Genomic DNA, 21,778 nt, shown 5'->3' on the forward strand with positions numbered 1-21,778 from the left:
TCAAAGTCCTAAATCAGAGCTGAGGGAAAAATGAGGTTGGCTTATTAAATTTTTTTCTCCAGGAGTAAGAGTTTATAAATTCTTCAGAAGTCTCACCCATAATAGTCACCCATTTAGCCTTGAAGTGTTCTGCTTTTTGAATGAACGATGATGCTTTACCTAGAACTTTCATAAAGAAGTGTAGGAACTTTCTGGTGCTTTAAAGAGTTTTAATTAGTAGGTATTTCATCCACTGTGTCTTGGAAACCTTTGGTTTGTGCTTCTGGCTCCTCCATAGCATATTTAACCTCTTCAACTTGAAGTCAAATAAACCCAGCCTTCTTATTGGGAGGAATGACCAGCACTATTTAAACATCAGTACAGAGAACAGGAAATGTCTGATTCTGTCATGCCATGGAAGGCTTGTGGCTACCACTGTACTGAAGATGTCAAGAATGTAGAATGATTGTTCTAATTTCCTAGGACTGCTCTAACAAAATAACCACAGAACTGGATGACTTAAAACAACAGAAATGTATTGTCTCAAGGTTCTAAATCCATAGGGAAATCTGAAATCCAAAGGGAAGGCTGGCAGGCTGGAAATTCTGGTAAGAGGTAAGGCTTTAGTCTTGAGTCCAAAATCTGTAGGGGAGACCAGCAGACTGGAAACTCAAAGATGAGCTGATGTTGTCATCTTGGGGCAGAATTTCTTCTTCTAAGTTGTGTCCCATTGGATTCGGGTCTGCCCTAATCCAGTTTGGCCTCATTTTAACCAATCACATCTTCAAAGATTCAAATAGGGTCACAACCATGGCACTGGGGGTTAGAACTTGCATATATCTTTTGGGGGGGATAAAATTCAACCCATAACAGTGGTCCAATCTCCGGCCCCTGTATCATCAAGCTCTGCGCAAAGGGTTACTCTGCCCTTCTCTCTAGCCTTGATTGTCTGATCAAAGTCAAACCCTAACTAAAAAATATAACAATGGCTACATCCATTCTACTGTCCAGGAGCCAGTCTTGGCTCCCTTTAGTCTCTGTGGTTCCAGGGAGTTCCAGGCAAGAGTGACAAATAGCTCAAGGATAGACTGTTCTACCTCTGGGGAGGCAGGTCTTCTCATGAGACATTAATCTAAATCTGTATGGTGAGAAAGATCCCCGAGTTAGAAGATGAGACCAAATTTCTCCTCCTGGCTCTGCTACCAGCTAGGAGTGAGACCTTGGAAATTTCCTCTTAGGGCCTCATTTTCCACATCTTTAAAATACAGGAGGTGGACAGTTATCTTTGTGAATAGGAGCTGTGGATTCTTCTACCATTGACCATCTACTTTCAATGCAGTTCCTCTGCAATGCATGGTTTTTCTACCAAGTCCTAATCACCCCCTCAATATTTTTTAGAATAAGAGGAATAAGATAAAAATGAACATGGCTAGATGAAAGCTGAGGCTGACTGTAGAAGGGGCCTGTGGTGTGAAGGAGGAGACAGTGTTTTCTGCTGCTGCTGACCGTACTCTAAGATGCCTACCTACATGACTAAGTTTCTTTCCTCCTTTAACCTGGGAATTTTAGACTCTTTGTTGCTTCCTGAAGGTACTACTGGGGGCTCCTCCCAGATAAAATCCATTTGCCATTCTATAAGAATAGGATCTACTTTTCCATATGGGTAGAGATTTGTGCTCAGTTTAACATATCTTGTGGAAAGGACCTGCCATCCCTACACAGAAATGTCTGAATATGAGACACAAAGACCTACCCAAACATCAGTCTAAAGAAACATGCGATGTTTTGTGAATCTTAATCTACTAGTCTGTCTTTCAAAACTCTTGCCTTTTCATGTATGACATGTTAAGACTTTTACTGAAGAACTCTTTTAAATGTCAGCCTCCATACTCTGCCGAGAATGTTTTAGCTCTATTCACCCCATTCTTTTTGAAGGTCATTTTACTAAAGCCAGATAATTGAAAGATTGATGTGTGGAGTCTAATTTCTTAATGGTATAAACGGCTAATAATAGTTTTATTGTGATGATTAGCTATAGATGATTTCTCTTTCTTTTTTCCTTCTTCCCTTTCCCTTTATTTCTTTACTTTTTTTTTTCCTGAAGTTCAGAGCTTATTTAATGAGACGCATATGCAGCAAGTTAAAGCTTGCAAGCTTACTTCATCCTGGCAATGCAGAAAATTCCTTAAACTGTTGGTTTTCTTTTGGAGGGCATTCTGAACCATGCAAAATATGATCTGATTCCTCAAGGAAAATTAGAAAACAGTGAAAAAAAAATACCTTCCAACTTTTTGAGCAGCACTCCCATCTCCCTCATCAATTTAATCCAGAGTTGAATTGGTGATATTCAGACGCCAGAGGCATTATGTTAGTGAGATGTTTAGAAATCATGCCTGAAGCTACATTTGCTGGGGTGTACAACATGGTCATAGGGATGGAATGTGGAATCAGGGCACAGGGTTGGTTCAATTATCAGATCAGGTGATCTTACACAGCTTATTTATATTACTGTTTTCCCATCCTTCAAAGGAGGGTCTCAGGTTGTATATTTGGACTTGCTCTAGTACATTCAAACATAAGTTACATATTCATTCACCTGTTAATGACTGGGTCATATAAAACTGGGGAGAAAAAACATCTGACCTTCTGAAATTCACTATATACAAATGTAATTGTGCAAATATTTTTACTTCATAAGCACAGTGCATAGGCTTCATAGTCACTTGAATACACCCACCAATTGCCCATAGAGTGCACTCCTTCCTTCACTCCACTTCAAGTTCAGGTACCAGTGTCCATTATTGCTGAGTCTTAATTGTGCTTAATTGATGTTTGCATTAGTCTGATGAATACAGATGGGATTAAATATCAGGATCAGACACAGATTGAATCCAAGCAATCTTGGACACCCACATGAGAGTACCAGCAGAGATTTTTAAGGCAGTATGGTGAGGACAATTAGCAGGGTTAATGGACTCTTTCCAGTGGTTAGATGACACCAGACACTCTTCTGTGTTTGTGTTCTGTACACACTTAAGTCTGCTTTTATACAGCTACAAATCACATTGGTTTTGGAGCCTGGAGGCTCCATTCAGTGACGGCACAACTCTGTGTTGCTGAAATAAAATAGTGAGGCATCAAGTAGGCTTCTAATCTTGGGTCAGATTGAGGGAAGCTTCTCAGCTCCTCTCCCCCAACCAGATACCCACATCAAGTGTGAGCCCTAACCTTTGTAGAACTAGACTGATTCCCTGCCTTGGGATAGAGCTGCATGTCAGCCTTGTCAGCTTTGAACAGACTTTCTTCTGCTTGCATTGGCATGTTGTACATCTCCAAGTAATTGGGCTATATGGAAAGCATAAATGGGAAAGGTCCATAGGGAGCAATCAATCATGTCACTGAAGTCAGTTTCTGAAGAAAACAACCACAAATGTTTGAGTACAAATAAGCTAATTTCACTCTGACTATTCTACTCTTCTTGATTTTATGACCGTGTTTTTCACACTGGGTGGAAAATTACAAAGAACTGCCCATGAGCTAAAAACAGAAAAGAATCTGTTTTGAGGAACATTTTCCTCCTTGACTTCTCTGCTGCATTTACCAGATGTACTCCATCCAGGCTCAAATAAGAACCATATAATGGACCTTTGGCTGATTTCAGCACACAATACCTTATGTGTGAATTCTTAAATCACAAAAAGTGTCTAGTATCTTTTTGGCAAAGCACAATGCATGAATTGGTAGTTTTCCAGTTGTTACCCCAAAGAAAGATAAGGGCACCAACTTCTAAAAACCCATTTTACTTAATGTGAAAGAAAGAAATTATCATAGAAAGCCAATGTGGTCATTGGGATAGAATTTGGAACCAGGTCCCAGTGTTGATTCAGTATTAGACTAGGTGATTTAACAGATTATTTGTGTTGTTCTAATGCACTCAAGTAAAAATCACACACTGGTATACCTACACATGGATGCCTCAGGCTGGTAAAATGATAGAGAGAAAACCTCTAACCCTCCCAAATCCATTGTATACAGATAGACTGTGCCAAATAGTCCACTTTATAGTCACATCACAGGGATGCAGCGGTGGATGTTATGAGAGCTGCCTAATCTAGCATTTGCTCATAGACTGCCATTCCTCTTTCCCAAACATTTACTTTTTTTTTCTTTATAAAGTAGGAAGAAGGAAAGGAGATTTAGGAAACCATCTCATATGGCTAATACAATCCCCAGCAATTTTCTTATTCTTTGAGGTTCCTACACTTTTTCAGTGGGCAAGAGTTGCCTGAATAACATAGTAATCAGGGAAAAATTGGGTGGCCTCGGGTCATGTAAGACTTCTCCTTTTCCTTAGCAGTTCTTAGAATTAGGCAGGAAGAGTGTCCTCCTCCACTGGTTCATGTTCAAGTATACCAGCCCATGAAGTACCCGGTTAAATATTGTATTGTTTTGGGTGTTTAGTCTGATAAGAGTGCTTCTTCTAACATGAACGCCATTTGGCAAATGTGGCTCTCATAGTTTAAATAGATGACATACAGGGGGGAAGAGTGACTTCTATGTCCTCTTAGGTCAGAAGGCACATACAGCAATGAGAAGGGGAGAATTAAGTCTGCATTAATGTCAATAGAGAACATTATATCCATCACAATCACCACTCTGTTCTAGGAAATCACGTTGTGGCCATATGTGAAGGGAATTATTTTAATTTCAATAATCTCAGTAACTAAATCTATATTTTAGGAATGGAGAGAAATTATTAGTTTAATGTAATGGCTTGGCAAATGTCAGTATGTGAGGTTGATAAATCTATAACTATAATATATTATTTGGCAAGTGCTCATTAATCAGCTAATAGCTAGCAGTAATTTGCAATGTAATAGATAGTTTCAATGCTGGTATTTATATTCTCAAATGAATTGTGTATTTAACAGATGGCTTCTGACTTTTTTGGAGATATTAGAACATCAAAGTATGGTTTTTCGCGTTTGGCAAGTTATGGGTTGTATTTGAGGTTAACCTTTTGTTCCTAATTCTGCTTTTTAAAATTACTTTTTTTGATACTCCAATGTTTATAATGAGAACATTAAATAAGTCAGTTTATTGAGAAAAGCCATGCCAATAAAGATATTATCAAGGCATACAGTTTGTCAGAAAACAGTTGCTGATTATCTGCTAAGTGTCATCAACGCTTATTGATCATTAAAGGATATTAGCTATAATCTATACATTATATTTTTATGTGGAATAATGCCAATATAATTACATGAAATGCATAAAAAGCATCTTAAAGCTTTTCTTTCTTAAGAATACTACAGTTCCACAATCTCACAGATCTACATGGGTCCATTTTTTCTGTGCTTACAAACATGCCCAGTCATCTTTGAAGCTGTATCACACCCATCTTCCCTTGACTTTTGACCTACTTCCTTTGAGAGTACATTCTGCCTCACTCTACCCCCACAAGGATGCCCTCACTTCTTCCCTCCACATTCTTGTTATCTCCTGCTCCCCAGCCCCAGAAAACTGCCTCTTACTCCCACTGCTCTTCTGAAATGGCTTTCTTAAATGTCACCGGCGTCAACAGTTGCTGATTCAATTCTTCCTTCAATACTTTCCTGCAATACACTTGACCACACACTCCTTAGAATGTTCTCTCCCCTTGGTATATCCTTGATGCTGAAGCAACTGAACCTTTTCTTCAGCTCTCTTCTGACAATTCCTTCCACGTTCTTTGCTCCTGGGTCCTCAATGGAACTGTTCTCTAGGGCTTTCTTTGCTCTCTGTGTACACCCTTTCTTGCAGAAGCTGGGTGTTTCCTGGGCTTCAACTATTGTCTGAGGTTGTAGCCCTCCAAACCTTCCTCCAGACCTGGCTGCCCCCTTTGATTTCAGGTTTATATCTCCTTTGTTATCTGGACATCTCACCTCAGTGCATTTTGGGACTCGAGTTATTCTAGAGCAAACACACTGGTCCTCTTTCCCCAGTAACCTTTTCTTCCTGGTTTTATGTTTTCAGATGTGGCATCTTATTCTCTTAGCTATCTATGTAATCATAAAAGTAGATTGTCCTTCTCCATTGGTTGCCCAATTCCGCCCATCCCATCTCCAGCATATCTAGCAGCTGTCCCCACCTTTCAATTTGTTCTGCCAAAGGCAGCCCCTCATAAATTCACATCAGGAAATGGTCTCCCTAACTCCTGTCTGTTCCCACCCGCCAAGTCATACTTCACAAAATCTCTAGGATAATCTTCCTAAAAAAGTTAGATTTCTCTGCTCAAACATGCCTCATTGTATCATAGTCAGGCCTCATGTTTTTAGCCTTTTCTCATCCTCTTCCTCAAACATACAACCATGGCCCTTCCAACCCAATTGACTTTCTAATAGTTCCAAATCACACATCACATTCCCTTTTCCTTTTTCTGCCCTTTGTCCGTGCCTTTCCAGCTATTTGGAACATCTCCTGCATACATCTGCTCTCGTCACCCTTCAAGGCCTGACCCTTTTGTCAGTCTTTCCATGAAGACTTCCCTTTTGGGGCTGTTTGGAAAATTTTAGAATAAGGCTTTGCATTTTTCCATAGTTTGCCTTGATTAATGCTCTACTGATAAAAAGACTGTAGGGGATCTCATACTGATACAGCAACATGTGGTTAGCACATCAAATTAGCCACAGGAACAGAGGGTTGTTACTCAAAGGGTATAACTCTGCAGCTGAGTGTGTACAAATATAAGTGCTCCCTGGGTCCGAGTTGGATGGTGATGTTCAGTCTGGGGCAGATGGGATTCAGGCAGGGCAGATCCAGACATGGAGTGGACCCTCACACATGTTTTCACACAAATGACTGAATTATCTCAAACTTTTTAATATAAAAATGAGAAATTATTCTCAAACTTCATTTATTTCCTGAAAGTGGAGGTCCTGAACATTATAAAACAGTTGATGTCGTAAAATTAATTATTTGGCCAAATATTCTTCCCCTCTGAATTTATAAAAAGACTTCTCTGTGGGACAGGAATACATAGCTATTTCTCTGGCTGCATCAAATCTTCTCATAGAAGACCTATACATTGAGGTAAATGATACAAACTTACGTTAGTTTTTCCACAAAATTCCTTATTTTTTTTCTCCCTAAACTCCTTTCAGAAGCCTGCCCATCATTGGAAGGGACTTCAAAATTGTACCATACATAAGCTCACTTTTAAGTTCAGGCCCTTCCCAGAAGGGTAACCTCTGAGGCCTTCATAAAGGTTTTCGCTTGAAATCTCATACTTTTCCTATGTTTGGAAAATACTTGTCATACCATGGCACATGGAAGGACGTAATACCAACCTTAGGGCTCGTTCTCATATGGACATTTTACCTTTTGGCTAACATCAAAGCCCTTGACTCCAACACCCAATTAAATCTCTTCATGTGAATTTTCCCATTTGTTTTCTCTTCCTTCTTGCCATTAGCCCCATCATCCCCACTGCCATCCAGATATACATTTAAAATAAATTTTGTTTGTTTCACGTTTGAAATGAAGGTTGGTATTTCAACTATAGATTCAGAATGGTTATATCTTAAAATTAATTAAAAAGGGATTATTAGCAAAACCACCACAACAAATCTTTTTCAATAATAGCTACAAAGACTTCTGATGTGGACCTAATTTTACCTCATGGGTTAGGCAAGACACCTAGGGAAGAGAATCTATTCATCTATGCCCACCTCAATGGAGAGGGTATCATTTCATTCACCTAGACTTATCCCCTCAAGGTTTCCTGCCACAAATAGATTTAAAAGACTCCCTTCCAGATGGGGCTGGGCTCCTAGAGGAGAACTTCTTCAAGGAGGTCCCACAGACTTTGCTCAAATTGCTCAAGACTCAGGCTTGGGGTGATGGAGCCTGCTCTGTATCAATCCAGCCGCATAAGCAGGACCCTCCTCATCAATCAACCATTACAAAATTAGGGAATTGCTAATCACCACATCCACGACACCACCTCATTCCTTTCCCAGGTTCTCAAAGCCCAAAAGCAAATGCCAGAATGCTTGATCCTGCTGATACCTTGATTTTGGGTTTCTAGGTTCCAAAACTGTGTTATTTAAGTCATCCAGTCTGTGGTATTTGTTTTAGCAGCCTAGAAAACTAAGACAATGTGTCTGTGATGCTCCAGTTAAATTTGATGTAAAAATGGAAGAATGACTTAGATGGCACACCAGAGTCTTTTTGCTAAACACCCAATATCAATCATACCAATTAGTTTTAATATCTTGTAAGCCCACTTTTGCAAATGCTGGGGAAGAGTTTTGCTGCTGGCAAGATATAAAAACAGTAACCTCTGTCTTACTGAATAGATGCTCCCAGCAGCTGAACTATCTGTGAGGTGAATTTCTTTAAAGCAAATCATATTTTTCCATACAACTTTTCGTCTTCAGTGGACGCACATCCCAGTGCGGCTAGGTTGAATGCTTTGGATAGGGAAGAGTTCAGATGACATTTAGAAGATGTAACCTAATCATGGAATAAGGACAGAGAACTTTGCTCACCCATTTGGCCTCCCCTCCCCTTTGCATGCTTGTCAGTAGTGAGCAAAACCATGAAGTCATCTCAGCCCTGGGGACAACTGCAATGGACGCAACAACCACACCAATCAAAAAGGATCAGTAAAGCTCATAATAAAAAAATAATAATAAAAATAAAAATTCTGAAATTTCTGTCAGCCATATTCCTATGCAGAAGAGGAATCTTCCTCTTGTCATTAATCTTTGGGTGTGTTCATTTGTTCAGCCAAAAACCAGTAACAAATGTTCATTGGTCTTAGCCTTTCTGGAAAGCACAGAGGTGGACTCTGGAGGAGAAGAGACGAATGATAAAAAAGGCTCTACTTCAAGGAGCTTATTATTTCTCCAGGCCATTTGAACAGACTAACACAATGTGAGTTGATGCTGTTATCTTGCACTTAGAATTACCGACTCACATTCAACTGGAATAATAGGAATATAGAGTTTTAAAACACCAAGGGGCCTTAGAGGCCTTTTAAAAAATTGAGATAATGTTACATGATTGTAACAGTTCCTTATAAACTGCCAAAGGCTAAATAAACATTATTTTCTGCTCTAAGTCTTTCGGTTTACGAAAGTAGGAAATGGACATAGAGTCAAGTGACTTGCTCAAGGTTTTAGAGCTACATGACTATACATAATGGTTAGTATTCATAACTCATTTTGTTTTTAAATTATAAATAACAGATAGATAGAAAATTTGGGGAAATAAACTACATTGAAGAAATATTAAAGAGCAATTTTCCCATCCACCCAAAATGTAATCAACAAGAATAGCCTACAAGCAAAAAATTCAAACTCATATAAGTATGATTTTAAGTAATAATTAATTATGCATATAATTATATTATTATTTAGTTGCATTTATAGCACATCTGTGATAGACAGACTGCTAAGATGGTCTCCCCAAGATTTCCCATCCCCAGGACTGTGAATATGGTCAGATATCACATTAGTGATTACGTTATTTTATGTGGCAAAGGAGTTTTCAGATGCAATTGGGGTTACTAATCAGTTGACTTTGAGTTGATAAATGGTGGATTATCTGAATGGGCCTAATCTAATCATGGGAGTCCTTTAAAAGCAGAGAGTTTTCTCCAGCTGAAAGCAGAAAAGGAAGTAAGAGATTCTAAGCAAGAAGAGGATTTCACCTTCCATGAATGGCTCTGAAGATGGAGGAGGTCACTAGCCAAGAAATGTGGGAAACCTTTGGGAGCTGGGAGTTCCCAGCCAGCCGTCAGCACAGAGGCCCAGACCTCAGAACTGCAGCTGCAAGGACCTGGAGCCTGCCAACAACCTGAATGAGCTTGGAAGCAGATTTGTTCCCAGAGCTTCCAGATAAGAGCCCAGTCCATCCAACAACTTGAATTCAGTGTTTTGAGACACTGAGCAGACAAATTAGCCAAGCCTACCTAGACTTCTGACCTATGGAACTGTGAGTTAATAAATGAGCATTGTGCAAGACCCTAAGTTTGTGGTAATTTCTTATGCAGTAATAGAAGATTAATATACTATCTCACATTATATTTATAGGTACTAAATTACACTAATAATACAAAAATTTCCCCAGAGATAATAATAACAAGGTGGGTAGATTATAGAAGACAGTTTGTTCTTTATGTATCAATATATGAGGATTATAGAGCTATCCTCCCATTATTATTTAAAAACTCTTTGCAAATAAATGTTAAAAATTAATCTCAGATGGAATCCTGGAACAAGGGTGCAGGGGCAGAAATAAATGAGGGTATTGCAAGTAGAGTTTAGTAGGGGGGCTGATGATCATGTTACTGATTAAGAAGTTATAAAAGAAATTTAGGTACCCAAATTGTCTTGAGAAAGGCTATATCCTTTTTATCATCAATGGCCTTTCCCTGATGGCTCAGTTCATGTGGTGCTCTTCCCAGACCCCCTTTAGAACTGAAGCACTCATTCCACCAGCTGTTGCCCGTGTGCTAGCTGATGACTCCCAGCTGAGCCCCTTGCTTGGGTTTGCCCTTGCCTAAAGAAGATGTTCAGCCAAGTCATTCCCCAATCTCTAGGCCATCCCTCATCCAATGTCAATGAGAGTTTGGAATTGTTAAGGCATTGTCCACTTCCCTCTACATGGGATGTGTGAAAAGTCATCCCATCTCCTGAGCTCCTGGCTGGACTGGCTGGGGGCTTTGTTATGACTGCAACTCAGTTCAATTCCGTTCTCTGCACAATCCTGTTTTCTTTACTCTCTACAGGTATTGATGCTGAGGGAACTTCCTAATAAACTTCCTGCAAGCCAAACTTTCTCCCAGTGTTTGATTTTTGGGAACCCAGCCTAAGACCAGAAAGGAAGCTGGCTCCAATAAACCCTAGATTAGACTGAAGAGGAGAGTGTTAAAAGCAAGGAGACATGACTTTTACTGAAGACTATTCCAATGCCCATGATCTTGGGTCACCTAGATCTTTTCTCTGGGCTCCAGATTCATAAAACCAACAGTCTACTATATGTATCCATTTGTAAAACCTCAGTGACTTCTCAGGCTCATTTTGTCCACAGGGGATTTTCTCTATTCACATCTGCTTTTCCCCCATGTCCTCCTGATCCCAGTAAATGGCACCATCCAGGTCAATAACTGAGGCATTGTTCGTGATGTTTCTTTTCCTTGACCATCAGCAAGTCTTGTAATTCATTCTAGTATCACCACCACTGTCCTAGTCCCACCATTATCTCCATCTCGCCTACCCTCAAATCCTTCACAGATTCTTCTTATTTCCATGCTTGCTTCACTCCATCCATTTCCCCACAAAGCTGCCAGAACGATTTCTTAAAATGTTAATCAGTCCATATCATGTCCTGTCTTTATATCCCTAGAAGCTTTGCATTGCACTTAGAGAAAAATTCCAGACTCTTTGGGACTTTCAAAGCCCTGCATGATCTAGGCTCTGCCAATCTCTCCCATCTCTTTTCCTGACACTCCCCAGTTGCACACAACCCTCCAGTCACAATGGACCTGTGTCAGTCCCTTGAATAGACTGAGCTCTTTTGTGCTTCAGGACTTTTGCACTTAACTACTTAGAATGTTCTTTCCCTGGCTTTTTGAATAGCTAACTCCTCATTCTTCAGGACTTAATTTCAATGAAAGAATGGATTTTTTAAAGCTCTATTTTAAAGTGGATCCCTTCTTATACCACCTTGCTTATTTCTTTTAGCACTAGCCACCATTTTTCACCTCCCCTTTTTTTTTTAGCTCCTTCCTTCCTTCCTTCCTTCCTTCCTTCCTTCCTTCCTTCCTTCCTTCTTTCATTCCTCCCTCCCTCCCTCCCTCCTGTTACTTCTTTCTTTTAAATTTTAAAAAGTCTGTTTCCTGCACTAAAATATATACCTAAGAAAAGGAGGGGCCACATTTTTCTTCTTTACTCTTTTATCCATAGTGTATGACATATGGTGGATGCAAAATGAATATTCATTGAATGAATGGCATCCTAACAATAGATACCACTGTTTATTGATGATTCTGATACTGACTATGGTTCTGTTCTGATAAGAAATTCTTAGGAAAGAGACTTGAAAGTATTAATCCTGCTGGAAATATATTTTGAAATGCAGCACAAAGATTATCTGATTATTTGTGAGTAGCTAAAAATATAGATTGTTCTAAATATATTTAAATTTTCAAAAAACCTCAAATTGAGTTAATATAGTAAAATTTAGAAACCTCAGTCTCCTTTTATCTGGGAATCTAGGTGTTCACTTCCTAGAATTAAATTTGAATTGAGGGCTTTTTATTTTATTCCATGGTCCATCTGCCTCTCCTAGATCCTCACTTGCGAGCTGCATGACTGAGGGTGAGTTTATCTTGTTTTGCCTCATTTCCTTCATCTGTGAAATGGGGAGAATAACACGACAGAAGGATAAAGTGAGGTACTTCATGTAAAGGTCTCAGTACAGTGCTTGTTATGTAAGTTATTGATGAATTTTTTGCTATGGTATGGTTATGTGCTGCTTCTCCAGCAAATGGCCTTCTTTTCTATCTTGAAAGCATTCCTGATTTGGCCTTTCATTGTAAGAATTTCTGGACAGGGCTTAAATGGTATTGGACTCTAAGACTGAAATTCTCTCTCTGAATTGAAGGGCATCTTCTGGGAGGGGAAGCATTCCCTGGCCCCACCTCACTCTTCTCCACGTCAGCCACCCCCAATTGTGCCCCTTCATTAGCATCTCTGCCCTGAAAAACCAGCCTCAGAAGACAGTAAAGATGTTTCAACTGGACCAGTTGACAGAGTCCAGGTCACTTAATACATAAGTCGTGTTGGGTATCTTATTCATGAAAGCCACCACCCTAGCCTATGGGGGTACCAGATACTCAATTCATGCTCCCCACTGCCCCCAAGGGCCTTAACAACGAGTGAGGAGAAAAGCATTCAACTTGATAATGCCAACAGTTCAGGGCGGAATAAGGGACAGAGAGTACTGCAGGACTCTCAATCCAATAACTGACTGTTTCAAGTATTTTACTTTTATTTTTGAAGGTATTAATAAAGGACAGTTAATTATACATGTGTCCAAACTCAAAATCCCCTCACCAACCCAGACTGAATGGAAAGGCTCACGTTCAAGAGTTGCTGTGATATGCTGAATGAAGCTTTGGGAGCATAGACCAGGGATTGTTTTCCAGCTCATTTTATGTGAGGAGGCATGATCCATGATTAGTTTCCTTTTTATAGGCTTCTTTATCTGATGTGTTTTTTTGTGTGTGCATATTTTGCCTTTTAAAACAGATGAAATGATCAATTTTCTACTGGTTCAATTCGTTCCACTTCTCAGGGCAGTTGTTCAAGAGAGGTGGACATGCTGGCCATTAACTTCTCAGCTCCTGGGGCCTCTTCAAATGTTGGAGCAAAAACAAACATGCAGAGGCACTGAACATCCAACCACATGTGCATTTTAGGAGTAACATCCTGCTAGCCAGGTGTTGGGCCTTGAGCTCCTTCCAGCATGATTTAGGAGAAGCACTAACATCCTATAGAATCCTGGGGAATATAATTAAAGTTCTGTTTATAAATCTTTTATTGACATTTAATAAATGATTACAGTACTATGTGCTACTTTGCTTTGTAATAGCTCATTATAGAGTTCGTTAGAAAACATTGGCAGCGATTTGTCAACAGCCTCTGGAAAGCAAGTGACAGAGTACTTATGTTTCACAGTTGTGCTGTTGGGCACCTCCTTCCAGGTAGAGATCCTTCTTCAACTGGTACCTTGCAACAGTCTACCCAAGGTTGTTCTGATGGTTTGAAGCCACATGCTAAATCATTAGAAAATTCAACAAAGAGAATAATGGCAATCCACCAAATTGGCCCTTGTCCCTTAAACTCAGGAAGCCCCATAGAACTTCTTTTGTGTTTTTTGAATGAACCCTAATTCTTTCTATTGGAATAGGAGGGTTACAACTTTTAAAACTGTATGGAATCAGCTGTTCACTGTGCTGTACAGCTGAGATTGTAATTCGTTGTCATTTAATACTACTCATTCATATGTAATAATGCCTTCAGACTCGGTGTCTGAAGTAGTGAATTAATTGTGAGTTTACAATTGCTTTAAGACTTCTAAAGCTCTCTTGCTTACTCATCTCATTTAGTCCACACCACACTGGAAGATAAAAATAATGTCCTCATTTTACAGAAAAAGGAACTGAACTTTGGGAGATTTAATATGTTCAAGCAGTTATGGCTGGTTTAATTCTAATTTCTAATTAGCATTACCCTTTACTGAACATATTAGGAGCTGAGTGTTAGGCAAGTGTTTCCCATACCTTCTATCACCACATTAGTTTCTCATTAACTGCATTGCCACAAGAAGCCCTGAGGTAGGTATTATCTCAGTAGTTTTGATAATGTTCAAAGAAGTTCTGCAATGCACCCCAGATTGAGCTGGGTATTTAATCCCTGTTTCCTGGACTCAAGAGCCTGATCTTTCAGCTACATCCACGCTGTCCTCCCAACTAAATATAAGTCTACTGATAGATTGATTTACAAAACCTTCTGAAAGGCACAAAACACTGACTTGAACCATAGTTAAAGCTGCCATACAAGTAGTCTGTTTTTGGAAGTTCAAAAATGCTTTATGGTGTTATTATGCTGCCCAACTGAATTTAATTCAATCCAGCAAGTTTTGATAAGGGCCTGCTTTGTGCAAGTTCTATGTGGTACTCACTGTCTATTTTCCCCTCCATCCTTAGAAACAGAGAACCCATTTTGTTGAGGACAATGACATGCCTAGTTAAATCCTCTATTTCCATATTTTCTTGCAACTAGGCACAATCATGTGAATACCTTATGGATGTATTAAGGATGCAAATGCATTATAGATATAATACGCCTCTTTAAAGGTGCATGTCCTTCTGTCTTTTCCCCTGCTTCCTGCCCAGAATGAGCATAACAGCTAGAACTCCAGCAGCCATTCTGGACTACGATGAATCCTCAAGAATGGAAGTCAAGTATCAGGGATGATGGAGAAGAAAGATATAAGAAGCCTAGTTCACTGATGGCATGGGAACACTGCCAGGTCAGCCTTGGGCTAACTATATTTGGACTTAACATGATAAAGAAATAAATCTTTATCTTGTACAAGCCATTACTTTCTTCTGGCTTCTTAATGCATTGCTTCTAACTGATGGAGGACAGGAAAGGTGAATAAAACACATTTACTGGTTGTACAAGAGACAAACCCACAACTCACTAGAGTATGAGCCTGTGGTGGTTTGGGGCTATGCATCCCAGAAAAACATGTTCTTAAACTTATCTATTTCTATGGGCATGAACTGTTATAAATAAGACCTTTCGATGAGGTTACTTCAATTAGGTATGGCCCAGCTGAAACAAGATGGGTCTCAACCCTATTACTGAAGGACTTACAGGGAGGGCCACAGAAAGAGAGAAAGACAGAGGAAGCAGCCAGCAGCTGGAAGCCAATAGAACTAAGAAGCCAGGAGAACCTACGAGGTGCATTGCTAAGTGACAAAGAAGCTAAGGATCATGGATCTCCAGTTGCCAACCCACGGTCCTTTGGGAGAAATCGTAGCCTTGTTGGTACCTTGATTTTAGACTTCTATTAGCCTCAAAATCATGAGCCAATAAATTCCTATTGGTTAAGCCAACCCATTACATGGTGTTCACTCCAACAGCCAGGAAAACTAAAGTGGGGCCTGAATAAGCTATTATCTAATGAAGATGTAAATGCAATGGGGCAACATCCTGAAGGAAGGAGAAATTAAATCTTCTAGGATGGAGGACATCAAGAAAGGCTTCTTGAAGGGCCAGCAGAAGAAGTACAAGAGAAAATTCATAAGTACAAGCCCAGAGACCAAGAAAGTGAATTTGTTGTAACAAATGGTATTGATATTTCAGATTTGATTTTGAGTGTTCTGCAAAGTATTGACCATTATACAGTTTTGAAGCTTGCTTGTATGGACCAAAATCTAAACCAAACAGCAAGTTTGTGTGTGTTATTTGGGATACTGCCCATTGGCTCATTCAAGTCCCTTTCTTCAAACCTATCACTTAAGTGGCGTTATTTTAAGCCATACAGAGAGTGGACTTGGTTTATACATTTGGCTCTCACTGAGTAGAGATGGATTTTATAATATTCAGTTCATATTTTTAAGCCTGGGTTAAAGCAGTCTGTGAGGTGTGGGGAGAGAAAGAGAAGGGGAAATATAACTTACCTGAGTTCCCTTCTGGGACTCCTTTTGTACCTTACTACCTGTGGCAGGTGTGATGTGCTAGGTGGTTGTTGCCTTCCTGGGTCATGCTGAAGCTGAGCTTGAGAAGCATGACATAAAAAGAGCAAAGACAGAAGAAGTGGGAGACAGAAAGATGGGGAGGGAACAGGGCTCCATCCAGTGGCTAATGAAACCTGGGAAATTTCGGGAGCCAATGGCAAGGCCAAGAGTTCTTGCTCTAGTGTTTACGAAATATCCATGTGCACCCATCCACTCCTCAGCCTCTCTTACAATCTGGATTCTGGCCCATGAGGTGCGGATAGAAAGGATCTAACCCATTGCAGACTGGCCCTCTCTCTCTCCACTTGGTGACCTTGTGTTCCAGATGGCTTAGCTACAAGGTGGAAGCATGTTGGGGCCCTGTGTCACTGCCTGGAGGATATCCCAGATATGGTGCCCCCAAAGCATTATCTTTGAGAGAGAGAAAGAGAGAGGGAAAAATAAACCTTGGTTATATTAAGATATTGAGGCTTGATAATTATTTATTATGGCAGCTAGTATTAATTACTCTTATTTGGGCATTACACTTGGGCAAGGAAAATCAGTAACAGTCTTCTCAAAATTGGGAGAGAGGCGGTGCAGCTTTGATTAGGAGATAGGACTCTGGATTTGGCAGGCTACAGGTTTAGGTTTGATTTCTGATTGAGTCTGGGCAAGTTTCCTATCTTTTCCACACCCTAAGCTTTTATCTATAAAAGGGAAATAGTAGTTGTATTTACTTTCTGTGGCTGTGTTTTTCAAATAAGATCCCACATATTATCCTGATATTATCAGTGCCTGCTAAATTGCAAATCACTGGCGCTCATCCAGCCCTTACTGAACCCAAATACCCGCAGAAGAGTGGATACTTGGGAGTCTGTGTTTCTAATAAGTTCTCCTGGTAGTTCTTGGGTTTCATTAAAGTGTAGAAAGACTCTCAAGAAAAGATGATGCTATGAGATCATATAAATAAAGAAAGTGAAATCGCTGGCACATAGGAAGCATTTAATCAATGGGACAACTGCTTTTATCATTAGAGAACACTATGGTGTAGAGTTGAAATTACTCAGGAAAGTTGGGCAAGCACATGAAGGATGAAAAGGGAGAAGGTACCACCCTTTCTCAGGTTTATATCCCTGGCTTCCAAGGAAGCCAGAAGGGCAGGCACGATGAATGTAACCCAATTTGACTTAAATGGAGGGTTGAGGCAAAATGCTGTGAATAGTTGCACAAACAGTAACAAAATAATGATCTGGAAACAGAGGAAGGAAAAGGTTACTCTCCTATCAACAAAATCCCTTAAGATTCCCCAGGCTTCACGAAGGTGAAATTTTAAGCACTGATGGAAATGCGTTCATGAGAGTATGAAAATGTGGTTGGATGGTGACCACTATGCCTGAAGCTCTGTTGAAAAATTATTGACAGCTATATTGCTTATTCCTGTAGTGGTTAGGAAATAAAATGCTTTTCTCTAATCAAGTAATTGCATTAAGAAGCTACTGGGAACATTTGGTTGTTTTTCTGGAATGGACAAGAAGTTAACTGTACTCCAAACAGACTATCTGTCAAGAGGAGTTTGGGTCAAATTTCTTTTAGCTCAAAAAACATCTTTTCTTTCATAAATATGCAAACAAAAGTATACAAAGAAAGTCAACTCATGGCCAAAACAAAAAGATACACTTTTAGTATACCTGTATGTTTCTGAAATAAAATTCAGCAAAAGAGGTGTTTTTATTTTTTCTCCTTCTTTTTTCTTTTTTAAAGGAGGTGGATTTGGATACATTAAGCCCTGAAATTGACAGCAAAAGAGCTGGAAAGTAACGGTTCTGCAGTAAGGTAAAACAATAGCTCTTTGTCCACTCTTAACTGTACCTGGTTCATTTTGCTCTAATCAGAGCATAGAGACAAATTTTCTAGTTATGACGGTTTCAATCAGCAACATTCTCCTGAAAATTCCAAGTCAAAATCATTTCTCATTTGAAAGATTAACTGGGGTGAAAAGATCGGGAACACATAGAAAAATAGTATAAGGATATAGAAAGAGTGCTGGATTTTGCTGAAGTGATTATTGTGAAATCTCAAACCACTGGGTCTTTCAAAGATTACTTTCTGTGTCCGTGCTTTCACCAAAAGATACAGCCACTAAGTAAAAACATAACTACCGGGTTATTTTGTCTATGCCATGTCAAATCTTGGCTATTCTTTTTTGTCATTGATCTGCCCACAACAAACGTTGTTTTTCACACAACATATGAGTGAATATTTGTGTTCTTGCAACAAGTTGCTTGGACATTGAGAAGTGCATCCAAGTTTCTAGAACATTTGGCCTCTCTCACCCTCCTTCCTCCCTTCTCTTCATCTTCTTTCTGTTCTCTCCCGTTTACACAGTAAAATGCAGCGTGTATTACTACATCATATATCTCAGTCCTCAAAGCTTACCAAATTACTTCCATTTGTGAGGTAAACTTGCTCTTTTTTCCCTCAGCCTCGAATATGCCCACCAGGCTTGCTGTGAAAAAAATGAGCTTAAAAATAAACTAATGATTTCCACGTGGCAGGACAGCAGGTTGAAGAGCACAGTGTATCACCAGGCAGGCCCCCATGCTGTTTTTGTTTGAAACGATGGTGTTTTATAAAAGCAGTGGGTCTGGGGCCAAGGTGACCCAAGAAAGAAGTCAGCCACCAAGCACCTGAGCTTCGCCACAGTATGGCGGCCCTCACTTCCGGCCACTCGGCTGCCTTCTCTATCCCTCCCAGGAGCCAGGTCCCAATGGGGAGACAAAGGCTGACTTGGTCAAATAGGTGTTGTGTATTGGCTAATGAAAAGCATTATGAGGTGCCAAGTACAATAATTACCAGTTAAATACAGCTTCTTATGACTCCCTGGAAAATTAGGGACAAAGAGCAGGATATATAAATGTTTGTGAGAGGAAAGACAGGAGCCAGGTGGCTTGTGAAACATGAAGAGATATTCATCACAGAGTGTCCTTACCTGGAGGAAACCAGGGACCCATTTATGTGTGGAAAGCCATTGCTTCCTTGAGTTAGATGGCAATGGTGGGGGAGCAGGTGAGGAAGGCTCCCTTAGAGCTACATCTCCTTAAGCACCCAGGGGATGGTGGATAGAGTGTGGGTGGGCATCTCTTACTCCTTTGGAGGAAGAGAGTCAAGAGCGGATGCCCACATGCAAGGCATACCCAGTCCAGGTGTCCTCATCCTTTCTCTATTATTGAGAGTTAGGTTGTTAGACTGAAGATCTTTAGGTCATTCCAATAGTCTCACATTCTAGAATAGCCACTGAGCCCTGGCGTGGCTCCCAGATCCAGGCACAGCTCCTTTGACCCTTTGATCATGTTTACAAACTTGAGCTTTCTGCTATTGAAAACTTTAACCCTTCCTGGGCCATCTAGAGTCATTGAGCTGCTACTGTGTCCTGTTAATGGCACGGGTGGTGTAGGAAGTCATCTACAGGCCCCTGTTTGAAGGATACTGGGTGAGGCACTTGTGCCAGTACCCAACCCTTGTGCCTGTCACTGCACTACTGAGATTTTAGCTCATTGCTGGTTTGTCTGCAAGAGTTTACAATCAAGTGTATCCTGGGAAAGGCTGGTGGTTAAGTAAAACTACCCTCTCTGACGCTTTATTTTTAGAAAAGAGGAGAATTTGGTAGCACTTATTGGAATAAAAATGTAGCTACCTTTAAGCAAATTCAGAGTCAGAAATTAGAATATAAGTTACCAGGGGCCAGGGTGGGGGTACAGAATAAGAAACTAATACTTACATTATACAGAATTTGTATTCGGGGTGATGGAAAATTTTGGGAATGGGTGGTGGTGATAGTAGCACTACATTGTGAATGTAATTAACAGCACTGATGTGTATATTTGAGTGTGTTAAAAGGATAAACTTGGGTTGGATAAATATTACTAGAATAAACATTTGAAGAAAACAAACATCAGCTGTACCACACAAACAATGAATCAATGTAAATCACAAACTATAGTTGATAGTATAATTATAATAATGTCCTTTCATCTACTGTAGCAAATGTATTACACTAATTATTGGTGTTAATAATAGGGAGAGTGCATGAGAATTTCGTGTTCTCTGTATGAGTTTTCTTTAAGCTGTAACTTCTCTAATTAAAAAAAGTATTTACCTCCTTTAGCAACCTCTAACTAGCTGATAGGTGGGCATGATAGTGACTGAGGCTGGCCAGTGACGTGTAGGCAGAGATGGCGAAGTCCCTAAGCCTCTCCTGCACATTGTCCATGCTACATCCTTCCCACTTGCTGGGCACTAACAAGCACAGTGACCTTGGAAGATAGCCGAGCCCCAACATGGAAGGAACCTGGGTCAGTGGATCTGATCAGAAACACCTGTTTGGCTTTGGCTGTGTTAAATCATTTAAACTCAGGGTTTCATTGTTACATTAGCTAGTGTTACCCAAACGATTAAATTAAGGCTCCTATGCATTGAGTCATTCTAAGCTTAGGGTCAAAGACACCCTAGGACCTGCCTAGCCTTGGGAAGCAATGGAGGGCTATTACATCCTTCATCATGACCCTGACAAGGCAGCTGTGTTCATTTTTCATCAACTGTGTATAATTTTTATCCAAGTATTCCTTAGGTTGCTGACTGTGACCAGATGAAGAAACTCTTAGTATTTAATGTGACTGTGAACTTACTGGGGAAGATGAGATAAGTACAGACAAAGGAGCAGTGGGAAAGTGAGGGGTCATCTGCTGGAGGATGCCCCCCACAAGGACCCTCATGGTCACTAATCATATCATCTGCTAACTCCTGTGCTGGTTTGACTGCCTGTGAGAAGAAAATGCTCTTGCAACTTAAGAAGCCACGCAGATGCTGGACCTGGTCAGTGTCACTTGCTAGCAGCAAAATTTTATACAAAGTCTAATAAGTTTAAAGAAACAAGGACATTCATACATTTCCTAAATGTTTTGACTCGCCACTTGAGAAAATAATAAATTATGATGCTTAGAGAAAAGTCTGAATAAAACTCCCCCATAAGGTCTCGAAATTTAGTGATTCTCATACCCTGAACTCCAGGTCATTATGACTTATGGAGACCCTGTCACTTTCCCTGTCCACATTATTGGCAGGGACAGTGTGAGTGAGTGACCCCACTGAAGCAGTGGCACTTTCTTGTTCTACTCATAATGAGAAATGGCCTTAAGTCAACTTTTATTGCGTTCCTAGGGAAAGAAACAATTTTACTGGTCATGCTCAGGCAATATTCTTTTCCAAATAAACCTTCCCTGAGAAGTGGAGAGATGAGGTGTATTTGGCATTGAAAGATTAGCTCTTTTCCCAATAGATTATGTCTCTGAACCAGTGTGCTTCTCCAAATATCCACTCTTCTGTATTTTGAAATTCTTATCCATTTAATGGAAGTTCCAGTTATGTGCTTTATTAATTTAGAGAGTTTTGGTGTCTAAGTTTTCACTTCCACTAAGCATTTTAAAACATTTAGAAAGAAGAGGCTGTGTTTTGCCT

General features: G+C 40.0%; 2 long non-coding RNA genes across 3 annotated transcripts in view; one reads left to right on the forward strand and one right to left on the reverse strand.

The window, feature by feature from the left end:
* The window catches only part of LOC143648641 (uncharacterized), a 123,396-nt gene that overhangs the window by 19,541 nt on the left and 82,077 nt on the right, over window positions 1-21,778 (reverse strand). The window lies entirely within an intron of this gene.
* Window positions 549-21,226, forward strand: LOC143648644 (uncharacterized). The gene is made up of 4 exons (XR_013158689.1): window positions 549-594; window positions 14,930-15,066; window positions 18,026-18,097; window positions 20,882-21,226. It is a non-coding gene; the product is annotated as an uncharacterized LOC143648644 (long non-coding RNA).

Source organism: Tamandua tetradactyla, chromosome 10 (assembly GCF_023851605.1).
Source record: "Tamandua tetradactyla isolate mTamTet1 chromosome 10, mTamTet1.pri, whole genome shotgun sequence".
Taxonomy (NCBI): Eukaryota; Metazoa; Chordata; class Mammalia; order Pilosa; family Myrmecophagidae; genus Tamandua; species Tamandua tetradactyla.